Source organism: Phaethon aethereus (genome assembly GCF_964289735.1).
Source record: "Phaethon aethereus genome assembly, chromosome: 9".
Taxonomy (NCBI): domain Eukaryota; kingdom Metazoa; phylum Chordata; class Aves; order Phaethontiformes; family Phaethontidae; genus Phaethon; species Phaethon aethereus.
Genome location: NC_138585.1, coordinates 15,095,611 through 15,120,272, shown reverse-complemented (window position 1 = coordinate 15,120,272; position 24,662 = coordinate 15,095,611).

Below are 24,662 nucleotides of genomic sequence, written 5' to 3'. Positions count from 1 at the left end.
GTGCCGGTGTTTCAATGATTATTGTAGGCCTGTTCCAACTGAAATATTCTGTTCTATTGCCATGACTGTTTCAGATGCATCCCTGTAACTATTTAGGAAGGCAGAAACGACATCTGGGGACACTCTGAGATTCCCTGGCTGATGCAGCAGATCCCTTAGGAGCTGAGCAAGAAGCAGCCATTCTTGCCCTGTGTGGGTGCCAATGGCACCCAAACCCGTTGAGCTCTCACTGCAGTCAGCCTGGGCTGCTGCCTCGGAGCTGCCAGGCTCAGCCCTGTCCCAACACCTGCAGCCCAAAGAGGTGGGTGCCCTGCACCCTGTCCTGGGTGGCATGTCCCACTCGTGCTCTCAGCAGCTCCCATATTTTTTTGTGACAACAGAGGGCACCAGCGGCCCTTGCTAAGGCCGGGCTCTGCCCTGCCTGGCTCCCCAGGACACGCAGGGCTGCTCAGGGCACTTTCGGACCTATGGGAGGAAACAGCCTGCAAACCAAACCCATCCTGCTCCTCAGATTGTGGTAGATGCGCGCGGCGGGGCTCGCAGCTCGCTCCCACGGGGCCTGCGTGGGTGTCGGAGAACGCGCAAATCGGCTTTTGCAATGAGCTTTGGATGCAGCTGGTGAAGGCGTGTGTGGGTGCAGTGCGCACGCGTGGCGGGGAGCACTGGCACCCAGGAGGGCACCTGTGAGCCTTTTTGAAGCCTCAGATGGTCGCTCTGCACCTGCAGCCTGGCGGGGCCTGATCCTGCCATCTGCACCCAACAGAAGCCGCTGAAAGGTGGAAATTTGAGGTTAATCTGCAGTGAAATGGTTCAGGTCAGAGGCTGGGCCCGTGTGTCCCTTGCGTCACAGAGAGCCTCGCTGACAGCTGTGTGACGCGTGAGCTTTGCCCACAGCGAAGCCCGCGGGGACAGTGCTGCGCCGGCTCCCAGCTGCTCCTCTCCAGCGCTGGTGCCAGAGTAGGAAGGAGCCCAGTGCAGGCTCTTGCTTGACCCTGAAATCTCCAGCAAACCCGAGCTGCTGAGGTGAGGTGGCTAGCAGGACCGGCGCTGGTCCGCTTAGAGGTAACCCCTGTAGAGGGGGGGCAGCCTGGGCACACTCCCGCCCCAAGCAGTAGGAATGGGGCTGCTTCCAGCCTGCTCGGCCCCTGACCTGCAGGTCTGCTCCCCTTCCGCTTACCCGCTTGTGTTTATCACTGCTGCAGGTGCGTCCCACTCCAGGGTGCCCACGGAAGGATGCCGAGCAGTTGAAGCCGTATTTGTTACCCTTCTGAAGCACAGCTGTCTAAGCAGGTAAGCAGCAGGCGCTTTTAGTGATAACCCACTGATTTTGATCACTGTATCACATGGCAAAATTATCAGGGAGTACAGCAACAGCATACAGGTACAAGTACTTGTGATGAACAGGCGCTTTAGCAAAACATCCTGATCTACTGCCGTTGTGAAAGCAGAAACGGGCAGTGATTTTATTCCTGCTTTCTTCCATGCAGCGCTGGGACGGAGCTCATCTCTGCTTTGGTTTGTGGGATGCTTTTTCTTTGTTTCATCTTAATTTGTGTGAGGAAGAAGAAGGGAGAAAAAACAATGATGGAGGGGAAAGGGCTTTGAGCAAAGAAACAATGTGTCACGCAGTACTGAAAATGTCACCCGACCCAATGACATTAACAGGACCACTTGCAAGACTAAAGAGCTCCTCACCCAATTTAATCCCTTGAGTAAGGGTTGAGTGGCTGAGTAGACAGATCCTGGCAGAATCAGGCCACAGAACTGTGCACATGAACCGTAAACCTAGAGTCTGGACTGGGGCCCCGGCCTCTTCGGTCCCACAAATCTGATATATCTTGCTTATTGCAGCAGGACTATTTGCATACCAGAAGGTTTACTCACACAAGCACAGGCCATTGGATGCTCTGTTTATCCACAGCCTAGAAACATGATGGTCCCAAGTTCCTTCCACTGCCAGGGGACATGTGAAAGATTTGAGCGCATGCTACGGAGATAAGTAGAGACATATGCTTTATGCCAGGCCAAGATGTTTTCATAAAGAGTTTCTGGCCACGTCTGGTAAAACATTTAATAACTTTTCTGCCAGCAGCCAAAAGGCAGTCAAATATTTAAAAGCAGTAATAAAAGTTCCTGTGTGAGTCAGAGTCCTACAGAAATCCCGCTAGTGAATTTCCCCATGGTAGCCTGTAGGACTAGCTGGAAAAAAAATACCACAGAAGTCTGCTGGTATGAAGTATTTTTTAACAAGTCCTTGGAAGTGGCATGGAATGTCCCTGCAAAGCCCCTGAAACCAGATCCCAGGCTATGTGCAGCCTAAACAGCAATTCGGGTTTGTTTTTTTTTTTTAATTATTATAGCTGCAAATCCTATTTTACTCCTAGGGAATCACAGAGAGGCCAGTTTCGGTGTGACCTTTAAGTGGCATCTCATGAGGGCGTATTCCCTGAACCTGGAATCCAGCATGTGGGAATGTCTGTACCACAGATGGAGCGTTTTGCTGCCCTGCCATGTGCGTGGCCTGGGCTCAACTCTGGCTCTCCCTCCCTGCTGAGCTCCGCTCTTGTAGTGCTAATGAAGTACCTCTTCTTTTCCTTTCAAAGTCCTCAGGTGATCCCTTTCTGCTTGGAAACTGCAATGAGACCCTGGGCTTTCTTGGAAATGAATCTCATTAAGATCCGAGGCCATGAAAGCTTCTCTGCTAATTGTTCCTGCTGCTAAAGCCCTGTCAGTAACCCGCGTGCCCTGGTGTGGCCCTGCTGTGGGCAGCGGTGCTGGGGGCCTGGGGCATGGCAGGCGCAGGTAGCTCACAGCAGCCCGCTCTGACCCCAGGGTCGGGGTCGGCAGATGCAAGCAGTCGCCCTGCTCTTGCTCACCTGCTTGGGCCGGAGATGCTGACGGAGGGCACAGAGGGAGAGAGGAGGGGTGATGCTGCTGGCACCTGCCTGGCAGGTTGTGTGCTTGGGTACTCTGGCATCTCCATGCTGGAGTGGAGCAAGTTGCCCTCTGACCGTGTTTTGCAAATTGCTTCCATGCTGCAGTTAGGTCTGATTTGGATGCTTTTCTCTGGAGCACGTGGAGCTGCTCCGGCAGCCCTGCCTGGCCTTAATCCCCCCTCCCCACCCCAGGACCCTGGTACTTCTCCAGCTGAAAATCCCCTGGGAACTACCTGCATTTCTTTGGCACTTCCAGTGCTTTCACCCATCGAAATGGGAAGGGGAATGTTGTGTCCCCACACCAGAACATCAGGAAATGTTTTTCTTCAGCTTGGCTGTAAAAAGCGGGGCAGTTGGTGGGGAAAATAACTTTTTCTCAGAGCTGCTTTGCTGATTTTCCGCCCCCCAGACACACTACACCAGGGTGACAGTAAAGTCAGTACATAGGTCCCTTCCAACCCAAAGACTCTATGATTCTATGACAGCATCAGCATAGCTTGGGAGACCTCACCAGAGAGGCTCTGAGGATCAGAGCAGGATCAGGCTCACACAGACGCGGGTTGCCACCATCCCTGCTGGGCCGCCCAGTCTGTCGGAAGAGATGCCGCCCTGGATGTCCTAATTCCCCGTCCTCTGCTCCAACCACAACCTCCTCCTCCTCCTCTTGCAACGTAAAGCCTGATACAACCTGCCTGGTCTCCCTTTCCCACTTGCAAAGCCGTTTGGTGCAAACATGTGACCTTCAAAACAACCTGCAGGCAGGATGAAGACAGTTGCTCTCCTTATTGTGTGTGAGGGCTGCACATCTCCCTGGGGATGGAAAATGGGTTTTCTGCCTCTGAGCCTACAGAGGGGGCCTGTGAACCACGGTGAGGGTGGTATGGCCGAGCTGCTGGCCAAGGCAGCCCGGGAGAAGCAGGGGATTTAGCACCCAGGGCAGGAGACAGCTTCTCCTTCCCTGTGGCCATGCCTCGGGCAGAGAGCCCAGCTCCCACAGCCTGCCTGGCGAGTGGCCATGCTCCCAAGGTGTCCAGCCTCCAAAGACATGCCCGTGGTGGGCTGCTTTGAATGTACGGCAGAGGGAAGAGACAGCAAAGCAATGTCTGGTTACCCGCCTCAGCCTCCTCCTTCCCCCCTCCCCAGGGCGAGAGGTCTGCCCTCCTGGGCGTCAGGAGAGACTCTTCCAGGCAGGGTTTGACACGGCAAATTTATGACAAGCCTGTTATGACTCGTTGCAGATTTGGGTAACACTTGGGGAAAATGCTGTCAACAACTGCATGCTTCTCCCCTTGGAAGCCCCGGAGAGTCTTCCTGGGCTCAGCTCACTGCCATAATTCGGCATTGCCAGCGGCCGAGGTAGTAGCCGGGTTTCCGGAGCCATCCCTCCCTCACAGCACAGGGATGCCTGCACGCAGCCCGGCTCAGGGTCGCTCCCTCCAAGGATGGCTGCCGTGCCCCCAGCGACTGCGACCTGTTTGCGTCAGCACGGGATTGCTGGTCCTGGGTGCGATATTCAGCAGAGCAGCAAACGAAAGCAAGGTCCTTCCAGCTTCGGATCATCATAGGATCTATTGAGCAATTCAGTGGGTTTATCTCATAAGGATAGTGCAGCCCTGGGGCTTGTCTCTGAGGTCCTCACTGGTGCAATGATGGGCTGTTACATCAGAACCGACAGTCAGACTGACGAGGTCCCAGGAGGACGACAGGTGCTGATCCAGGCTGTAAAGTTTGGATTTGTCTCCAGTTGCATCTGCATTTTCAGCTGGAGAAGAAGTCCTGGGGGTGGGCAGAGGAGATTTAGGCTAAGCAGGGCTCCCAGATCTGCTCCGAGTTTCTCATCTTCTGTTCAAAATCATGCAAATCTGGGATGGTACTGGTGACCCCTGCACTTGCTTCTGAATGCACACGTATTGCTCCTGGTGAACCAGTAAAGCATACCCTAGCACAAGTATCATGGAGCAGAGCTGGGTTTTTTTAGGCAAGGAAAAAAACCTCTGTTTGCCTGTCAGATGCCTCAGGGGAAGCTGAAGTGGACATAAACAGTGCAGCAGCTTGCAAGTGTGCAGCACTGAGAAGACAGCGTGTGTCCCATGTGCAAGATCTCATTCCCCCATCCTCAGCACCCAACCTGGGAGTACCAGCAGGAGCGGATGGTGTCGTGGATGGCTGCACAGTTGTGTTGGTCACCTTTTGCTGATGGGATGTACAGATGCTGGTGTTTCCTGTGTAGTGAGGAATTCATGTTCCACAGCAGTCTGCAGGGTTGTGGTGATTCATGGGGAAAAGGAAAACCTAGTCTTATCTTCGGGGAGAAAACTGCTGAGCTTCAGGTTTCAAAGCTCTTGGTTCAGTGGAATTACAGGTTCAAATCCTGAGAGGGTCAAGCAAGGTCTTTCTTCCTCTGAGACGAATGGAGTGTCATGCAGTAAATTGCCTATGATTCTCTTTGTTATATGCTGTGTTACTTTGAAAACGGCATCATGACAAATCTTGGCTTTCTGCAAAATAAATAACTGCATCATCTATCAAAAAAGGTTTGCTTTCAGAAACGTCGCCACTCTTTTAAGGCATCAGAGACTCCTGGGAATGAAGGAGACCAGAGAAACACAAGATGCCACTTTTCTTTTCTTACTCTATTTTATTTGACATTTCACTTTTTTTGCTTATTTGAAAAAGCCCTGGTGAGGAGTGATCCCTGTCTGTGGCATGTCCCAGCAGACTTGGTGGAGTGCGACAGCGAGGGACGTGTGCTGCCTGACTCGCCCCCGGGGAGGTGGGGAGCAACAGGCACGCTTGCTCGCCACGTCCTCACCACCTGCAATCGCCCCTGCGCAGGAGGAGCTTCAAGATGGCTCTTCTCCCACAGGCAGCAGACATCGCCCACCAAGCCCATTCCCAGGGCCCTTGTAGCGGAAGATATGGCTCCTTGGTGGCTAGCGAAATCAGGGCGTCAGGACCGATCAGCGGTTAAATCGCTGGCATGTTTCTGCCTACTTAGCCGAGACGACACATCCAGAGCCCTGAGAGCGGATGGAGCATGAGGTCCTGTGCTCATTTCTTACAGACCGTCGCCGCAGAGCAGCGCGCTCAGCTCTGTGTGTGTAGTGGTGCTCACAAGGCAGGTATGCTGCTCCCACAAGGCACCTGTCAAATGCAAGTACCGTCAAAGGCGAGTTCCTCCTCAAGACTTCTACAGGGATAGCTATGAGCAAAAAAGTCTAGCAAGGCAGAGAAACAGTTTTAAAACTTAGCTCTAAAAGAAGAGAAATACAATCTCTGGTGTTCAACTATTTCCACATGCTTATTTTTTGTCTAGGATAGAATATAATGCACCAGATGAATGTCCAAAAGCAGCCTCTGTATTCAGCATGATCAACAGTAATTTATTTTATAGCACGTGCAACAATATCTTATTTTGTGCTTGACATAGCAAACATTACTAGTGTCCATCCTTTTTTAAAAGACAGGTAAATTGAGAAGTAATTCTCTGGGATGCCCTCGGTGTTTTGGAAATGCCTGGGAGTCCTAGGCAGCAGGCAGGAATTGGCATCCCCAGTTTACATGTGGGAAAACAGAAGTAAAAGAGTTTATGGCTCCTGTTTCCAAAAGCAGTTGCTAGCTTTGGGTCTCTGTCTTTTTGGTGCCAAAATGCGAGAGTTTTTAATGTTCTGGCATGTGTGCAGAACAAAGAGCAACTGTTCGCTGGTTTAACTGGTTTGACTTGTACACAGCTCTGTTGAAAAGCTACCTTAGTGTGAAGTCTGTGTGGTGCAGTGAAGAAGCAGATGTTCCCTCCATCCCAGTTGCCCATCAGGTCTGGATTTTAGAAGTGCCCCGGCCGAAGCCAACAGTGTTTGCAGTGTCCAGCACCACTGAGAGCTAGGCCAGGTGTTAGATCAAATGTCTGGAGCTGAGCGTGTAACATTTTTTCAGATGTGCTTCTCAGTGATTTTTTTCCAGGCAGATGTGGGAAGTCTGTGGTAGAGCTGGGAACAGAGCCTGTTCCTGTGCTGTGAGAGGCTGTGCGTCTGACAAGACACAGGCACGGCCCTGCAAAGTAAATGTTGTGATTTCATGGCTGGAGCTGAACGGCACCCGACAGTTGCACCAGGGGATTTTTTTTCCCCAAGTCTCCAGATTCACAGGCATTCACACTCTGGCTAAAGCCTCAGGCCCTCTGAAATTCAACAGGAGTAGTTTGGTGCTTAATTTTGGGTCAGTTGTGCCAGTGCATCTTTGTACTCGTGTTTCTGTGTGCAGCCCAGTTACAGGGTAGCTTTAACGGACGATAACCAAGCAGGAAAGCTCAAGGAGCTGGTGAGACACAGGTGAGGAGCACGTCACAGGGCTGAGCTTAATATCAGCTTGCACATCAAATATTTTATACCAGGAGCAGTCTGTTGACTCCTATAGCACGTTACAAGCTGCTCCTTGACCTGAATGATGGAGTGAGGACTGGGCTTATGGATGGACGATACACGCTGTGGCTTTGCTTGCTTGGTTGAGTTGTCTAGAAGAATTACATATATCTTTCTTTTTTTAACTGATTAATTGAGCTTATCCATGATGGTGGAGCTTGTCATATTCTGTGTCTGAACACCTTGTCCTCTGCTGGTGGCTGGCTGCATGGCGAACCCTGAGCCCACTGCCAAGCCTGGGCAATGCCTCTCTGGCCCGTCCGCAGCTGGGCAACCCTTGTAAGAGGTGGCCGCAGCGCTGCGGTGTGGACCGCACGTGCAGCTCCCTGCTACTCTCTTCGATATCTGGATGAGTGTAACTCCACAGCACAGATTTTTCCGGCTGTTTGCATGAATTCACGTTGAAAGCTTGCTTTCTCGAGACTTTCTCTTTTATTTGTTTAAAATGTGCTGTTTCCATAGGTTGCACCTGCTCTCAAGGGTACTACCCAAGGGTAAATACGGAGAAGGCACAAAGCCAGCACCACAAGTGCAGTTTCCGTGGGAAATGCAGGCAGGTATATCTGTACATGCAGTAAAGCGCCCGGCTCGGGGGGTCTGCGCTGCTCCCCTGCTCTGGGATGTGGCGAGGAGCACCCAGCCTCCGAAGGCAGAGGGGGGGGTCCTGGTCTCCAGAGCGGTGAGTCAGCTTGGGCAGCTGAGCTCCCTAAAAAGAGTAGCTGAAACCACATCCCAGCCACCCCACTGCCAGTAAAGGTTGGGAACTGCGGCTTTTCTTGAGTAAAATTTCAGCCAGGCTCAATTTTCTTTTAATTTCTGTTTCAGAAAATGCTAAATATTGAGCTGTCATTAGGCACAAACTAGCAAGAGGAATTTCAGATTGAAAAGCAGGACTTATACTTTTGATTTAGCAGGGAAACTTTTTTTTTTTCTCAGTGAAACCGTTTCTGTGGAAAAAGCTTGTTGAAGAACAACCTGGTTGAAGGTATTTCAGCCATCTGCCATATGAAGGAGGTGAAAACCGCTCAGACCCTGCCCACTGTGAATACGCAGGATTTTCTGCAGTAAAAGGCTGAATCTTTCACCTGTGCTTGCAGCCTCTTTTTTTTTTTTTTTTTTTTTTGATCGATATCACCATCACTGAAAGATGTAAATGCAAGGAGTTTGGGTGATATGGGGCAGGGAGCAATCATGGGCTGGCAACAGCCTGGAATCAGTGACCTAATCGGCCATTTCCCTCTCTAATTACTATGATTCTATGGTTTAAAGAATTACACAACGTGTATTTTAGTTGGAACAAGACACTATTATTGAGTAAAGTGCATAATAATTGTGTTTCAGGAGGTGAAATAAACATCTATCACCAGGCACTTTAATCCATCATTGTACTTTGCTAAATTACTGAAATTGCACTACATTCAATACTAAAATTACTTGTAATAAAGTGATTGCTGAGCTGATACTCACAAAAAGATGTCTAGTGCCTACATTTGTTTTCCTAATTGACAATTTTAGGCTTCGATCAGGGGAGGGAGGAGGACCCACAGCCCCCACTTCAGCTGATAGGAATGGAGGGCATGTAGCCCCTTGCAGAGGCAGTCTTTTAGCACTGAAGGATCTTGTCTGCATGAAGTACCGCTGATTTCCTACAGCTTTCAAGTCCTCACTTAGGTCACTGGATAGATCCATTTTGCCTACATTTACAGAAATGTTAGATTTTGATACAAGCCTTTCTCATAATGGTATACCACTGGCTTGTATTGCTCTGCAATTTCTTCCCTGACCACTCACTAATTAATGCCTCATTTTGCAGACTGGGATAAGTGACTTGGCCAAGGATACATAGCATGAAGGCATGTTCCTTGTCCTGGACCTCCAGTGGCACTTTGGAGGTGCCCACGACTTTTGTTGCTGCTTCGTCCTGCAGGATTTTAGTTGGCAAAAAGCAAAACTAAAATCAGAGTTCTTGGTTTTAGCTCCTGAATATGACATTTAGATCAGGCCCACCTAGAAGAACATTACTTTTTTTGTTTCAGATAGTACTCTAATGATGTTAACAAACTGTATAATCAACTGATGCTGAGCTAAACTCGGTTGGTTTTTTAAAGTTTAGCTAATGTATGTGGTCACATACTTGGGAGAATACATATCGATATCAAAGTGATATCCTTTTGCAAAGGTGTGTAACTCCTTTCTCATGAGATTGAGTGGAACAGCTGAGGAAATATCTGTTTTATACAGGAAAAAATATTTTGCAGTAATATGGAAATGATTGTTCGATTATAGTTTACAAGAACTTTATTACTGACTCGTGTCCTTGGAAAATTGACTATTTTCTGAAGACCAAAACCTTCTTTTCTTTCTCAGGGGTTTTCCCAGCCTGGCTCAGAGCAGAACAGAAATTTAAGAAATTTAATTGCAACATGCTGGAATTTCTTTTTGGAAGAGAAGCACACACTCCATCCAGGAAACGCCGAATGTAAGTCCTCTCTTGATGTTTCCATGGCCTCAGCCAGAGGGATGAAACCTTTCTTCATGGCAAGTGATATAATCTGTAGAGTTTACTGACTCTCTTAACAAAGTATCAAACGCTCTTATAGGTATTTTTCTGCTTTTTCTTTGCATGACAGGAGATGTGAACATCTCCTTTAGCAGCAGTCGCTATGTAACATATTCACACTGTAAGGTCTATTAAAAGCGTTTCAATAAGCTAAGCAAATATGAGGAATTCTGATGGGAAGGAATTAAAGCTATCCATTTTTTTCTTCCAAAATAAATATGCGAGTTAATCTGAAACAGTGAAGAGTGCCAAATATTCATCCTATGTGCTAAAGTGACTCATGGCAAAGGTAGACAGTTTTATAGTGCAATTTCTTTACTTGTGCTGGAAATGGATAGCTTCCAAGTGACACTTATGAAACAATTAGCTGTTCAAGGATAATCAGATTTGTATGAAAATGTAAAGATAAGCGATTTAGCTGTGATCTCACCTGGAAAGTGACTGAGGGTGGTGGGCCACACTCCACAGTAAAAATCCCTTTTCTTTTACTAAATGGCACTTTTGTTGAAATTTGCTGGATTCAAGCAAGTAACGGCTCCCTTGACTTTCTGCTAGGATGACACACGACTGATTTGCATCGTTAGAGATCCTTGCTGATGGCCGGGCTGCTTTACATATAAATGAGACCTAACCTGAACAGCTGTTCAGCTGGTGGAAGTGAAGGATTTACAGTGCTGGATCAGGTCCCTGCTCACGGCCAGTGTCCGAGGGAAGTCCATTACAGACTGCTGGAAAACACATAACGTTTCATACCTATATGCCTGCAGCTTGGACGGGGGCAGAGGTTGGGCATTCAGATGGCCAAAAAACATCTTGAAGCCTTTTTACATTTTTAAGTTAAAATGCTCACTTTTCAGTCTTGCGCTCTCCTTTGAAATGATCATGCATATGGTGGAAGAGTGAAATGCTTTTCTACTCTCCATGAGTTGCACAGACCTGTGTCAGTGCCCAGACAGATGATGCTACCTGTAAGAGATGAGCTACAGAGGTGAGGACCCAGCCAGCCTGCCTCTATCATGCTGGGGCAGCCACGCTTTGACTGCCAGTGCTCCGTGGCCCTGTGGATTTGCCAGTCTATGCACGGCTCTGGAAATGCGCGTGCACCCTCTGTGCCTGCACAGTGCCAAGAGAGTTGCATGGAGAGGGGTAGTGCTGAGAGCACAGCAAGGGCTCTTCTGCTACCTTCACAACCCGTTCATCTCCAAACTGCCCGGGCTCGGGGTAGGCGACGGGAAGCCAGGAGAGCCTGGGGGGTCTCTGTCACTCCAGTGCCTGTCTGTATCAGTCCATGGGTCGTCCTCCATCAAGGTGTTTGTCCTTGTGTTCCTGTTCACTGGACCTCTCTGTGTTGTTGGCCATGTGTTTCTCCTTGAGGTGGACTCTGTCTGCTCTGCCTTTGCAAATGGAGTTTGTGGAGAAGTAGGAGAAAAATGTGATGATGGCTTCCTGACTGCAGCCTCACTCAGGCTGTATGGGAAGGCCCCTTAGGAAACCTCTTTTGGTGATATTTTCAGCTTAGCTTCCAAATCCCCAGAGGCCTGGCAGGCAAGACTTGAAAGACTCTTCATCTGCCTGAATCGTCCCTAAAGGTTTGCCTGTCTGTGGAGTAAACCACATTGTCAAGGGCATTGTTAACGATATGTCAGAGATTAAGAGTAGCTTTCAGCCCCAGGAGATCCCAAGAGCCTTGAGACAGCTTGGATTCTTCGCCAAAGCGCCAGGGAGGTCCATATCCCTAAAGCAGAGGTGGTGGTGTCCTAAAATTGAAGGACTAGAAAACACCTGCACTCAGTCTTTAGTGTCAGAGGTATCACTGCCAGTAGCTGGATTCAGAAAAATATTTAGAGGGCTTCCAAGAAAGCATTTGTAGATTTGGGCGTACAAGCCTGTGAAAGTGTTTGGTCTCCTGGCAATGCTCGCGCATGCACACAGAGCATCTTGGTCTTGAAAGGATGCTTTAAACACTGTTTATTCCTCCACTGAAGCTCACAGAAAAGGGAATGAGCACAGTGATCCCCTTGGCTGTGCACTAAAATCCCTGATGATACGACGGCTCTGAATGAAATCAGGCACCCCGCACCTCTGCAGCGAGCATTAAGTGTGGAGCTACTGATGGTAAAATCCTTCAGATGCTGCTTATTGTGGAGGCAGAACTCAACCTGTTACAAACACACCCTCGTTTCTTGAGTTAGTTTTATCTCCAGGTTAAGAGGATGTTGAGCCCCCAGATGGAAAAGGAAGCTGTTTGGCTTTCAGAGCTTTGTTTACTTATTTAAGGCCTAACAAACATGGTTGTTAAGGGCCCCTAGGAGGCCTTTCTTATGAAGCTAGGGGCTATTGGATTAGGCAAATGAGAGCCAGAGATTTGCCTAATAGCTTGACAGGCCATGAGGGATTAGACACTTGTGGGCTGGTATAAACTTGTGGGACAGAGGTGCTGTGGTGTGGGTCTCTCCTTAGCTGTGGATAAATGCCTTGTCAATGTGGGTTAATCTTGTTTGCTTTGTCTTCCATCATGCTGCATTACAGGACACAATCTCCACCAATTTAATCACTGTTGGAATTGAATTGTAGGCTTTTGTTTCATGCACGCACCTCCTCCATTATGCAGCACTTTCAGCATTACAGGGGTCAGTAATTAACAGCAATTTTTAACTTGCGTTGGTTCAAGCTCCTGAAATAGTTACTCCTTTGGGACCAAGGGTTCAGTTACAGCTGGCTGAAGGCAGGTCCCTCTGGGGAGACCCCACTGCTGCCCACGTGCTGCACGTCCATGGCTGCACGCTCCTTTTTCAAACGCTGGTATTAACTGTGTCTCTCCCTCCCCACATAACCCAGATCCCCTTCCCCTGAGCTGGGATCCTGCCTCGTCACTGTATGGTGCTCAAGGCAGCATGGCAGCACCGGAATGGCACCCTGCGATGCCTGAAGGACCCCCGCAGAGAGCACAACCCCCCCGGCACACTCCCACACCTTTCATTTGATCAGAAGTGGGAGTCAGTGGTGACTGTCCTCAAAGGCCGCGGGCAGTCGGCCGCGGGACTGAGCGCCAGCGCTGTTCAGGGATTGTAAAGAAAGGGGACGTGGGAATCCTCTGGCCCCGGGGCCCTTTCCCTTGGCCTGACAGGGTAGATGGCTGTCAGCGTGCAGGGTTTATAGAGCACCACGGCTTTTGCAGCACTTCTCACTTCTGCTCCTGGCCAGCCCAGAGCAGAGCCAGCCACCTCTGCTGGGCTAGGTTTGCTCCCAGGGCACCGGCCATGATTGTCTCATTATAGTGTATCGTCTGTCCCATCCAGCCCCAGGTCTACCACATTTTTTAGATGTCTTTACATTTCCTCACTCCATATCTTCCCCTACAAGTACACCAAGAGCCCAACAGCGCTGGGTCCAACACAGGAGCTGGAGTCCAAACGCCTGGGCACACATAGCCCTTGATGGATGCTTGCTGGAGCTGAGGGAGCCAGGAAAATTCACTGCAGTGCATCCCTGTTCCGGAGGCGGCCTCCACCACTGCCGATTAGCATCTGCAAGGCGCCGGAGGGGACAGTGCAGGTGGGAGGAAGAGCTCAAGCCATTCCCTTTTGCCCCACAATGGGCTCCATCTCGCTCAGTTGTGCAAATTGCCTGTGCGCTCTGGGGAGCCGTAAGCTCAAACTGCTCCTTAGAAAGCCCAGCACCTCCTGTCCCAGCTCAGCACAGGGCTCAGCCCCTCAGCCCTGCGCCGAGTGGGTGGCAGAGCCGCAGGGAAGTGGGGCGGATGGGGACAGCACGTTAGCGGCGCTGGAGCTACAGGTGACAGCTTCCCAGCGGCTGTGATGGGAGAGGCTGCCCTGTGTGCATGTACTAATGGCAGCCACCTGGGCTCAAAAGCCGCAGAGACGGCGGTGTGAAGAAGTGCCCTAGGCCTCGCCCCTGGCACCTATGCTTGGCCAGCAGAGCAAAGCTTTAGGTGCCAAAGGGGTTGTAAACAGGGACCTTGCAGGCTGGTCCTTTACTAACACATCCCCAGGACAGCATCGACTCTTCCCGGGTGCATGGCAAGGGCTGCCGAGCAGTGTGGTGTCGCGGGGTTAACAGCAACACCCGCATCAGCCACACGCACAGTGGTGGCTTGTGCCACCCCCAGGGTGCTGGGCCAGGTCAGGCGCTGGGGCTTTCCTGGCTGTCCGGCTACATGCAGTGCCACCCACCACATCCGCTTTCGGGTCTCTTCCTTTCCTTACAGGGAGCCAGGAGTTGAGCACGGAGGGGAGAAGCTCTTAGGAGGGAACGTACAATGGAGGATTCCCCCTCTGTTCTGCAGACCGCCGTTGCCTCCCTGTGTGTGCTCCTACCACGCCACAGCACCCAGCCCTGGGCAAGATTGAAGCTGGGAACCAAAAGGTGGCCAGCACAGAGCCCAAAATACACCTGGGCATCCATGATACGATCTCAGAAGAGCCTGTGCCAGCTTATAAATTGTCTGTGGAGTGGGACCTGGCAGAAAGACACACAGCCCACCTCCATGGAGGTGGAAGAGGTTTGGGACTGGCGCAGTGAGGGGTAAGGTTCACCCTGCACACACATTACCGCCTGCGCTCCTTCATGCTACGGCTTAGTCATGGCTGACCCAGGCGAGCGGCTCGGCAGAGCACAGCCGGAGGACGGGGTTGTACTGGTTGGTGTTAGCTCTGCTTAGGGCAGAAGGGCTTCACCTGCGTTGGCCCTGCCTTGCGAGCAGGCAAAGGCTGTGCTCCGGCTGCAGACTGCGATGGGAGCTCAGCGAGCCTAAAGCTGCACCCTGCTGCAGGCTAGCTTTGCACAGCTCTGGAGGCGCAGAGGTGGGCTAATGCGCTTTATTACTGCTCTTTATTATCAGACTCCGCTAATGAATTCTACTAATGTGCAAAATCCTGCATGACAAAGAAGCCCTTGGTGGTCTTCCATGCCCTTCCGTGCTTCCAACCCCTGTAACGTTTCCTGCTGTAGCTGAGGAGTCCCACCTGGGACAGGCAGCACAACTCAGCAGGTGGCAAAAGGCGTATACTCCTGAGGTGAGCTAGCTGAGCCTGGCTGCTTCCTCTCCCAAAATCTCACGGCTGGTTCTGGCGTGGGGAAGAAACATTGCTCTTCACCAGGCCAGGAGCTAGCTTGCATTTGGCCTGGAGTTCATTTAAATCAAGTTCTCTGGTAGCAGCCCCTGCTTTGCAAGGCAGTCCCAGGAGATTCCTGGGCTGGGGCAAAGAGGGCAATTGCTGTCTAACTGATAGAGCTGTTCATATCACTCATGCTCCCACAGCCATCATTCCTCAAACACAAAGCTTCTGCCACCCTTCCTTCCCGAGGCACAAGAACCTCACGGAGCAGTGCTGTGAGCTTTTGTGCAAAACTGACCCTTTTTTGGAAGGGAAGAGGAAAAGGAAAGGGAGGGCTCCTGCTGCCCTGGGCATGATGCTGGGCAGCCCAGGGAACCTATCACTAAGGGAAGTCAATGTTTTTTCAATCTGCCTGCTAGGCTTTATAGACAGAATAAAATACCGTGCAGAGGACTGCTTGTATATTGACTGTGACTTTTGCATGTCTTAATTTAAGAGTTTACAAATTGCATAGTCCTGGGCTAGCCTTTCTGCCTAGCAGACAGCTATTGAGTTCCCAGAAGAAAGTTCTTTGGCCGCCTCCATCTGTACTGTCCAAACGTCTGTAGAAGAAACACCCTGGGAAGAGAACCTGTCACACTGTCCATCACTGAATACAGTGGGCTCCTACCTCTTGCTGTGCCTTTAGAGACCACTTTGTTCTCCAATTCCTTTTCTTTAACTGGCTCTGTCTTTACTTGTTGGAGTCCTTGTACTTAGACAAGATGCAAATTTTGCATAATAAAAGAGCTTCCTAATAGCCAGCAGCCATCCTGCTGCTCCCTGTCTCTTGTTGCTGAAAATGAAACAGATGTAAAATTAGGAGCTGAATGTCTCTGTATCTGGGGGTCCTTGTGCATAGCTGGAGATGAGAGCTTAAGACATGCCCTTTTCCCAGGAATAGCAATTGAAGAGTTCCAAGAAATGATAATCCCTAACAAACCTTTCTCCAAAGAATTTTGCTTAAATACTTTAAATCACACTGGATGTGTACATTTTTGCTCATGGCTTTCCTTGCTTCTCTTGACTGCACACTCTAGTGAAAACCCATATCCTTCACTGCGAAATGCTTTTGAATGCTCCAAACCCACCTACACTTTGGGACCACGAAGGGGGACAAGCAAACAGATGAGAAGGTTCACTGCAAGCAGAAAAGAAGTCAGCGATTTTCCTTCACCACAGGAGGCTTTATGCAATTTGGCATCTGCAGACCCTAGTGCTGCATTGCCTTGAGTAACTCGTGTTCTTAGGCATAGTGTCCAGGCAGAACCACATCCTGGTCCAAAGCATTACACACCAGTATTTTCTTTTCTTGGCATGCCCTGGTCCATCTCTTTACAACAGGCTCCCAATTGCTTGGCTTCATCTTGGGGTGGCAATCACATAAAGAGGCTGTAGTAAGTGAATTTAATTTGTCGCCTGGCCTAGCAGCAGCCCCTCTTGGGTGAATGGTCTGAGCTTGTGTTTAAAAGCTCACTGCAAAAAGTAGTATCCATGGCTGATTGAGCTCACAGTGTATCCTGTAAATCTGCACTTCCCTGCTGTATTTGAGAACACTGGGTGTTGGGAAACCTTGAGAACTGTAAGTGGAGAAGGAGCCCCATTAATTCCTGTCTAGACTGGCTTCTGAGCCCAGGTTCCAGAGATGAAAGGGCACTTTATTAAGACAGGGCATAAATCCACCCTGCCAACAAGTCCACACTCCTCTGGATTATTTACACCTCTCTCCCTCCCTCTGGTCATTGCCTGTCCCTATATAATCTACATTAGAGTTCTGTCAGGATTAAGCCAATATATCTTAACCTTTAAACATCAGGCTCTGTGCGCTTTCGTTTCCACCGTGTCACAAAAAAAGACTTCACTTTTTCACTGATAGACTTAAAAAAAAAAAGTAGGTGTCTAAGGAAAGGAGCTTATTGTTATGACTGAGAGATAAAATGTGTGCTTAGAAGATTTTATTACAAATGTGGCCTTTGCTGCACCAACAGCTCCTCTCCCTGATGTGTCTGGCCCCATATGTCACGAAGGGCCAGCCAGGAGCTGGTATGAACGGAGCCATCTGAGCTCTGAGCGTCACCTTTCTGGATGAGGGGTGACAGCCCGCGGCCCTGGCTACAACCCCTCTCTCATGCGGGACTGTGCTCCCTTGCACCGGTGTGCTCGGCTGGTAGGGACGAGGACTGGGGGGGTGCGGAGGGCACGGGCGCTTTAGGATGGAGGCTCTGAGGAGGGCAGGCTTTTTTCCTTCTGAGATCTTGCAACTTCTCATTGCTCTTGCAGCTTTGCTCCTTTCTTTTCTGTCATTGCAAAGTTCCTATAGATTGTCCGTGGGTTTTTTGGTGCTTATGGAAAGAGCTGCAGCACTGTGTGAGCACCGTAGATCCTGTCATCTCATGTTGGCGTGAGCTTCTCCACCTTCCCTTGCAGCCAGGCAATGAGGAGCAAACATGGAAAAGAGCCTCAGAGGGGCTTTGGCACATATTTTCAGGCTGAAAATGCAAACTGTGCATTCATTGTATGAGTATCTCTGCAACCCCTGGCTCGTGGTTCACTGCTGGTGTAGGTCCTGTTCAGCCACAGGACTGAGGGGAGAGGGGTATAGCGATGTGGAGCGTTAGCGAGGTGGGTGCTGTGCACTGAAGTGAAAGGCAGGCAAGGTGCCCATAGCTACAGGCAGCAAAATTTCTGGATGATGTGGAAGAGCTGCAGCCTGCAAGGTGACGTCCAGGCACTACTGGAGTTTGCGCTTCGTGACACGTGTGTGTCGCCACTAGCAGAGCAGGTCAATACTTTGGCAAGAGCAACTAATAATTTTGATTAATTTGTTTGAAAGAAAAGGTGAATTCACAAACACACTCTGATGCAGGACTGCCTTCCTGTGGCAGGCCCTGTGCATTTTCACTGTTACTTGAGACATCCAAGGTGATAAACGTATGTGATGATAGAGCTGCACAACGCTCAGAGCTGTGCGACTTAAAGACATGCTGCAGATTTCAGCACGTTGTAGCAACGACAGGATAAGGAAACCACGAGTCCTGTTGAAAGGACACTCTTGAATTTTTGTGCAGCCAGAGATCTCGATAGTGTCAAAGTCTGCTCAGGTCTGCATTTCAGCTGACTGCAGTACTTGCAATCATTTTGTATTCATTTTCTGTTGCATTTTTAGCAAATGATCTTACTGGCATGGTAAATTTGAAGTCATTAGCAAATGTTTACCTAAAGTGAGTTTGAAACCTATAAAAGGGACCATTTGAAGTGTTTCCAAGATTTGCATCCATTTAGCCAAAGAAATCATGATACCTGACTTATGTGTCCAGTCCGACATAACCAGGCTGCTCCAATTTTGAATATCAAGTGTTTGCACTGAACTTGAAAAATTGTTTCCAAACCAAGGCTCAGTCAGACTACAGAAATATTTCAAACAGATACACGAAAATAAATCAAAAGCTGCTCGCATACCTGAAGAAAAAAATCACTGAATATATTATTCAGCAGCTTTCTTATTTACTTACGACTTTTTTCATCAGCGTTAAAGGTCAGCGTCATCTCCCCCTTAAACACCCAGCTTTGTCTCTCCATGTGCTGCAGCAGCTGGCAGTGCAGGTAAAATAACTTGAGTTTTGCCTTTTTGACATTACTGTCGAGTTTATCATTAGATATTTGGGGCCTCAGTAAACAACAGTTATTAAACAGTTTCTATCCCTTCCTTTCTAGCAGTTTCTCTGAGCTGGAAGAACACAGTAGAATCCCCACATCCTTTCTGCTTATACCGAAAGATTTCCCGTGCCTTCTCATCATTTTCATTCCCAGGTTTGTGTCAGGATGAGCAAAGGGCTCCAGAGTTCCAGGACACAATTAAGCACAAGCCTGAATAAGACAAGAGCCTTATTGAGCCTGTCCCAGCTAGGAGCCTGTCCCCCCTGCGCCCGCTGGGCACAAGCCGTCATCCTCTGTGCGGGGAGAGCACGTGGCGGCCGCCGGACGCAGGGATGGGGCATGCTGCGTTTGTGTTAAAGACAGAGCTGGAGCAATAGGCTTTTGTGTAGCAGAAATAGCCCGCAGAGTCCCAGAATTGCTTCCCACTGGCTTTCCTTTGCTTCATCAGTTTCAGTGTCTTGGTGGGTAGCGTCAGCAATGTGTCTTAGAAGCCATCTGTTAGTCTGGCCTGGGAGAGAAGACCGAAATACTCAAAAGTAGGCAGTGTAGGGAGAAGAGTATCTAGGAAGTAGCAGAATTTTTCCATTTTATGGAGCATATTTTTACGTTTCCACTAGTCTAAAGTCACCAGGAATTTTAGCAGGAACAGGCTCGGTTTCATGTTAGTCTCTTGCTTTTCCAGCTTTTTATACAGAGACCCTTGCAACAAAATTGAAAGACAGTATATATGTGTAAGGACTAAGTCCCTATTTACCTGCATAACTTTAGCCTGATTAACAACGTCGCTAAATCTTTATGCTCTGTGTTGTAGGCAGTGCTGTGGTGGCAGTGTGTGTGAATACGCTGGATAGCTTGAAATTGGGAACTGTTGTTAGTGGGCTTGTCGCTGTGGCACAGAGCACAGCACGTTGCTCCCAAAATGCAAGGTAATCACCAGGACAGATGGCCCAGGAGGACCTTCATCTGTCCCTGGTGATACCTGAGCTAGAGAGTTTGACAGCATCATGAGTGTCCGTGCATCTCCACATAGCCATGTGGTTGGCTTCACTATAGATGCGCTCTGTGTAACTATTTTGAATGTTCCCAAGCACGAAGAACAGAGGTTTTATTATCTAAATATTCAAATACATCCTCACATAAGGGCAGCAGACGAATTAGTGTGGATCACAGGAATGAAAATTTCCCCCAAACCTCCATCCATGGGATGTTCCACTGTTTTTCTTGCACATACCTGGAATCACCCCTCCTTTCTGCAGCGCACAGCTCTCCAGTTCCTTACAAACCCAGATGACTGCTTGGGTACCTCTGTTCTTGCAACAGCTGGAAAAATGGCAGGCATTTCCATGAGAAGCTGTGAAATAATTTAAAAAATTGAAAATAGATAAAAATATAATACTTTCCCATGAAACAAAAGAAATGTTGTTTTATAACCAACCGTTCTTCACCAGATAATACTCCTGAAGTAAGAACTCTTGCCAGCTGGCATGTGTCCCATCTTTCATTTCCACTGGGAAGTGGGGAGAGGGAAGGAAATGGCTGGGATCCTCCAGGAACACGCTGACATGGAAAACCCCACCACCTTTGTACTGGAAAGATGCTGCAGTCACCTCTTCTAAAGCAATAAGAGCTAGGGAGAATTATCCACAAGGCATAAAATTCTTGTAAACTTTTGCTATCTAGCCAGGTGGGGAGATATTTTTCTCCTCTGTTTAACGTGCCTGTTATTTCCTCCTTCTGGCATTTATTAATCTGACTGGTTAACCATTGAGTCCAGCCTGAAAACAGATCTCATCACAAATCCTGTTCTCCACGGTGGACTCGGAAGAGGCTCTGGCTGAACAAACTCACTTCTCCTGTCTTCACTCGACGGGCAAAACTAAATTGCAGAGATAGATGTTTACCATGAAATTCACGCTAAATGTTTCCTGTTTGGAGCAGCCGCTAATGCTGGGGACACTTGGATTTCCATTTGTAGACAAGCTCCACTTTGACAGAGCCCTTCATGATTCATCAACAATTTGGGTGCTTCTGGCAGTATTCATTGCACCCATCCCACTCCTGATAAACAGATTCAGGAGCCCTAATCACAGGGGTAGTATGTTCAATAACCATTGCTCTTTAATTGTTTCTGATCTTTATCTCTCTTTCTCCGCCAAGGTTTTTTTTTTTCCTGCGGGAGGATCAGTGCTTCCCTTTGAACTGACTTTTCCTTTCAACCATTTATCATTCAGGACTGCTCAAGTGCTGTTTCAGTGCAGAAGCTGCTTGCAAACTATTCGTAGCAGCTGCTTTTGGAAGTTTGCTATTTGCAGTGCGTGATCCCTCACTTAAACCACCCGACATCGCCTTTCGTCTCCGACTGCGCACAAGACCCCGGCACCACACAACGTGCTTCTGGGAGAGCTGGGGTTGACCCCAGACCTCCCGTCTCTAGCTGTTTCATGTCTGACCCTCGGGAGTACTTCCAGCATGCTTCGGGACCACAAACCCGTCAGCACCATCTGTGAGCAGCATGCTGAGTGACTAGTGAGAGGTGAACCACGGCCAGGTGTGATGTTCAGGTTTGAGGGCTGATACCAGCTCCCGTGGGACTGTCCGCACCCCTGGGGACTGGCCTTTCAGCCTGGGACTTTGGCAAATAAAGCCTCAGAGCACTCGGAAGGTGAACATGTGTTTGGGATAGAGGAACAAATGAAAAATAGCGTGAGGCAGAAAGTAAAGCTACAGGCTGCTTCCATCAGCAGAGTTGTCATGTCCTATGGCTTATGTGTGTTTTTTTTATAATATGGGGGTAATTACTGAATCGCTCTTTCCATCTGCATCTGATTATTAAAACCAATAATGCATACATTGGCCCGAAAGTGATTTTACATGCACGACTTTTCCTATATGTTGGTAGCTGACAGAACTGCTCGTGTCTGAGGAACTGCAAAACCCCATGTTGCTGTCACTGTTCCTGTCTAACGCGCTCTGCGGCTCCTGTTTTTTGATCTCGGCTGGTCCCCACCTGAGCGGTTCCCGGCGGAGAACCTCGCCGCACACCTGGGAGCCCCAGCCAGGCAGGATGCAGCCAGGGCAGCTCTGTCAATATTGACTTCGCTGCAGGCTTTGGCGCACAGCGATGGTTATCTTGTTCGCTGGGTAAGACTTAGCCCGTTAGCACAAGTGTCTTTGAAGCCATTAAATACACAAAATGGATGGAGTTGAAAGGGGGGGGGGTCCTTTCAAATGGAGGCACGTTATCAGCCCGTGCAGGTTACACAGACCAAGACCTGCACTTTGGACTGCATAGCGGGGTGTACTGGGTGACAACTGTGAATGGGACTTTTGCAGGGTGATCTCCGTCCACCACACTTGTTTGCTTCCCATGTAACTGTCTCCTCCTCTCCAGCGCATCGAGGGCACAGCAACTGGCCAGGTTTTCTTTCCTGGTGCGGCTGTGCAGCCCTGCTTTCCCAGCTCTGGCATTAGACTGGATGAAAACTTTCCATCCGTAGATGTTTGCTTTATGGGAAGGAGCTTTTTGCACAGCATGAAACTTTCCATTGTATTCACGACTGGTTTTAGGCAAACTAATTCAAGGTGAAAAAACCCTGTCTGTGAGAGCTGACTCCACGGGCATTGGCCCCCGGGGCACAGAGAGCCCCACTCCTCGCTGGAGCGGGACCCCGGGGCAGGGGTGCTGCCAGCAAGGGGTGGCACAGCCGGACCTTGCAAGTCTGCCCGCAGAGACACGCTGCTCTGGGGAGCTATGTTGGCGCAGGTCATGCCGGCTGGGCGTTCAGGGAAGACCCCAGTGATGGTCTGGCCAGCTGTGTGCAAAGCCCTGGCTGCTTTCCCCAGCAGGGAGTGGAAAGCTCGCAGGTAGCAGGATTTCCTCCCCTGTGCAGAAGCCAGCTGCTTTCCTGGCAATGGAGGGAGCTTGTATTTGGCAGCTTCTGAGTTGCCAAAGGCCTGGGCGCTCATTTCCCGAGTGAATCTGGTGCCCCGGTGCTGTGCATCTGCCAGTGCTCCCCAAATTTTCTGCAGGATCCACAGTATTCATAAGGCTGTTCGCTTTATAAAAGGGCTCTGTGGTCACTGCGTTCATCCTCTGCATGCTGAACTAAAAAAGGTGGGATCTTCCGAGGAAGGCAATAACAAGCTGTAGTGCAGGAAAAGCGTTTGCCTGGTGTGAGCAGGGTGAGGTCCTGCACGCTGACTGCTAGAGACATGCAGTGCACTTGGCTCGCTCGGTGCGCGGGAAGCACCGGAGGCGCAGAGCTGGCTGGCCGCCGGCTGCGCCCGACGCGCAAGGCTACGTCTGAACCGAGAGGAGGGACGGCAACGGGAAAAGAAGGCCCATTAGTGTGTCGCGTTAAGGGTAGCTGAGCTCACCTGAGATGGATGAGTTACACAGCCGTCCGGGCTATAAAAGCTGATGGGGGAGCAGCCTGGCTTAGCTGCCGTGGAAGGGAGATGGAGGTGGGGTGCTCGGAGGTAGGGAGACTCTGCTGGGTGTGGGAGCTTTCTGTCTTTGGATACAGCCCAGGAGCGTCTGTGTTAGGGATGAGAAGAAAGGGAGGCAAGAAGGGAGTCTCTGAGATCAGACTTAGGGCAACAGGAAAGTGATGGACTCTAGTGAGAGGCTCGAAATAGAAAATGGAGATAAACCTACGTGGGTGGCATCTGGCCTAGGACTGACTCATGGGTGTCCCAGGAGATACAGAGCCTCTAGCTCGCTGCCCTCTTGTACGGCAAATAATCCTGTCCTCCTACAGAAAAGGCTCTGAGGAGAAAGGTTTGGGGAAAGGGATGTGCTTGGATGAACAGAGGAGGCAGGGAGCTATCAGAAGCTTTCCGGAGATGAACTGTCTTCTGGTGGGTGCACGCAGTTTCTGTGCTCATCTGACCTATCCTGCAAGGTGGTGGCATGGTAAATGGACAGTTTTCATGCTGCCCAACGCAAAATGAATGCTGATAGCTTTATATTGCTTCCCTACGTTATAAACCAACCTTCAAATCATGTTAACAGCTTGATATGGGACTTAAATGTTCTAAATTAGAACAAAACACCAGTGCTTCTGTTATTAGGAGGTCTTTAGCAGCCAGGACAGGTTTAATCATCGAGTGGATAAATCTGCAGTTGGATTAAAGCCTAATTACCCTGTGATGAATCACTCTGTAATATTTCATACGAAGCACTAGGTTTAACCCAAGCCTAAGTGGGGAGTTCCGCAGTGTCTATTGTTGCACTCGGGTCACTGATGCACATTCCTATTTTAACTTGATTCTGGTGCTTTAAAGGAAAGCAGGGAAAAGAAAAAAACTTACCAGTTCTGTCAAAGCAGCACAAAGGTATTTCACTCTAGCTTTTTTTCCAGCTAGAAAACAAGCCACTGTGTTTTGCCCTCTTTGCCTGCTGCAAGCCAGAGGCTGTTTCAGGACTGCTTTTACGCTGCTGTCTAAAAGCTTGGCTGCGAGGAGGGCTTGCTTGGCAATGGCTAGAGCAGCGCCGGGCAAGCCGGCTTACGTGGTGACCTTAGCGCTGCAGCTGCTCTTGCCAGAGGCAGTTGGCTTCCCTAAATGCCATTCCTCAAGGTATTTTTGAGGGGCTTGCTGCTAACGACCCGCTGGCTGCGAAGTCCTGCCTCCAGCCACCGGAGCGGAGGTATCTGTGCGGTGCCCAAGGGTAAAGCTGAGGGCTGTGTCCTTGTTAAAGCTGGGAGAGGGAACACGGCCCTGGACTTAACCTGTTTGCTAAGGGAGGCAGATCGTGTTTTGCTGGGTTTTCCCATTAAATCCCTATCTCCTAATAAAATACTACAAGAAAAAATTCATTGTTCCTGCCAAATTTAACAGGAAATTGAGAATAAATATTTTACTTCAGCAAGATTGCTTTTTAGCAGCCCAAGCTTTTCCTGGGGGTGGGTAGACGCCTGCTTGGTCTATCCTTTAAGCCAGCCCTGGCAGAGCAACTCACTGCAGGGGGCTG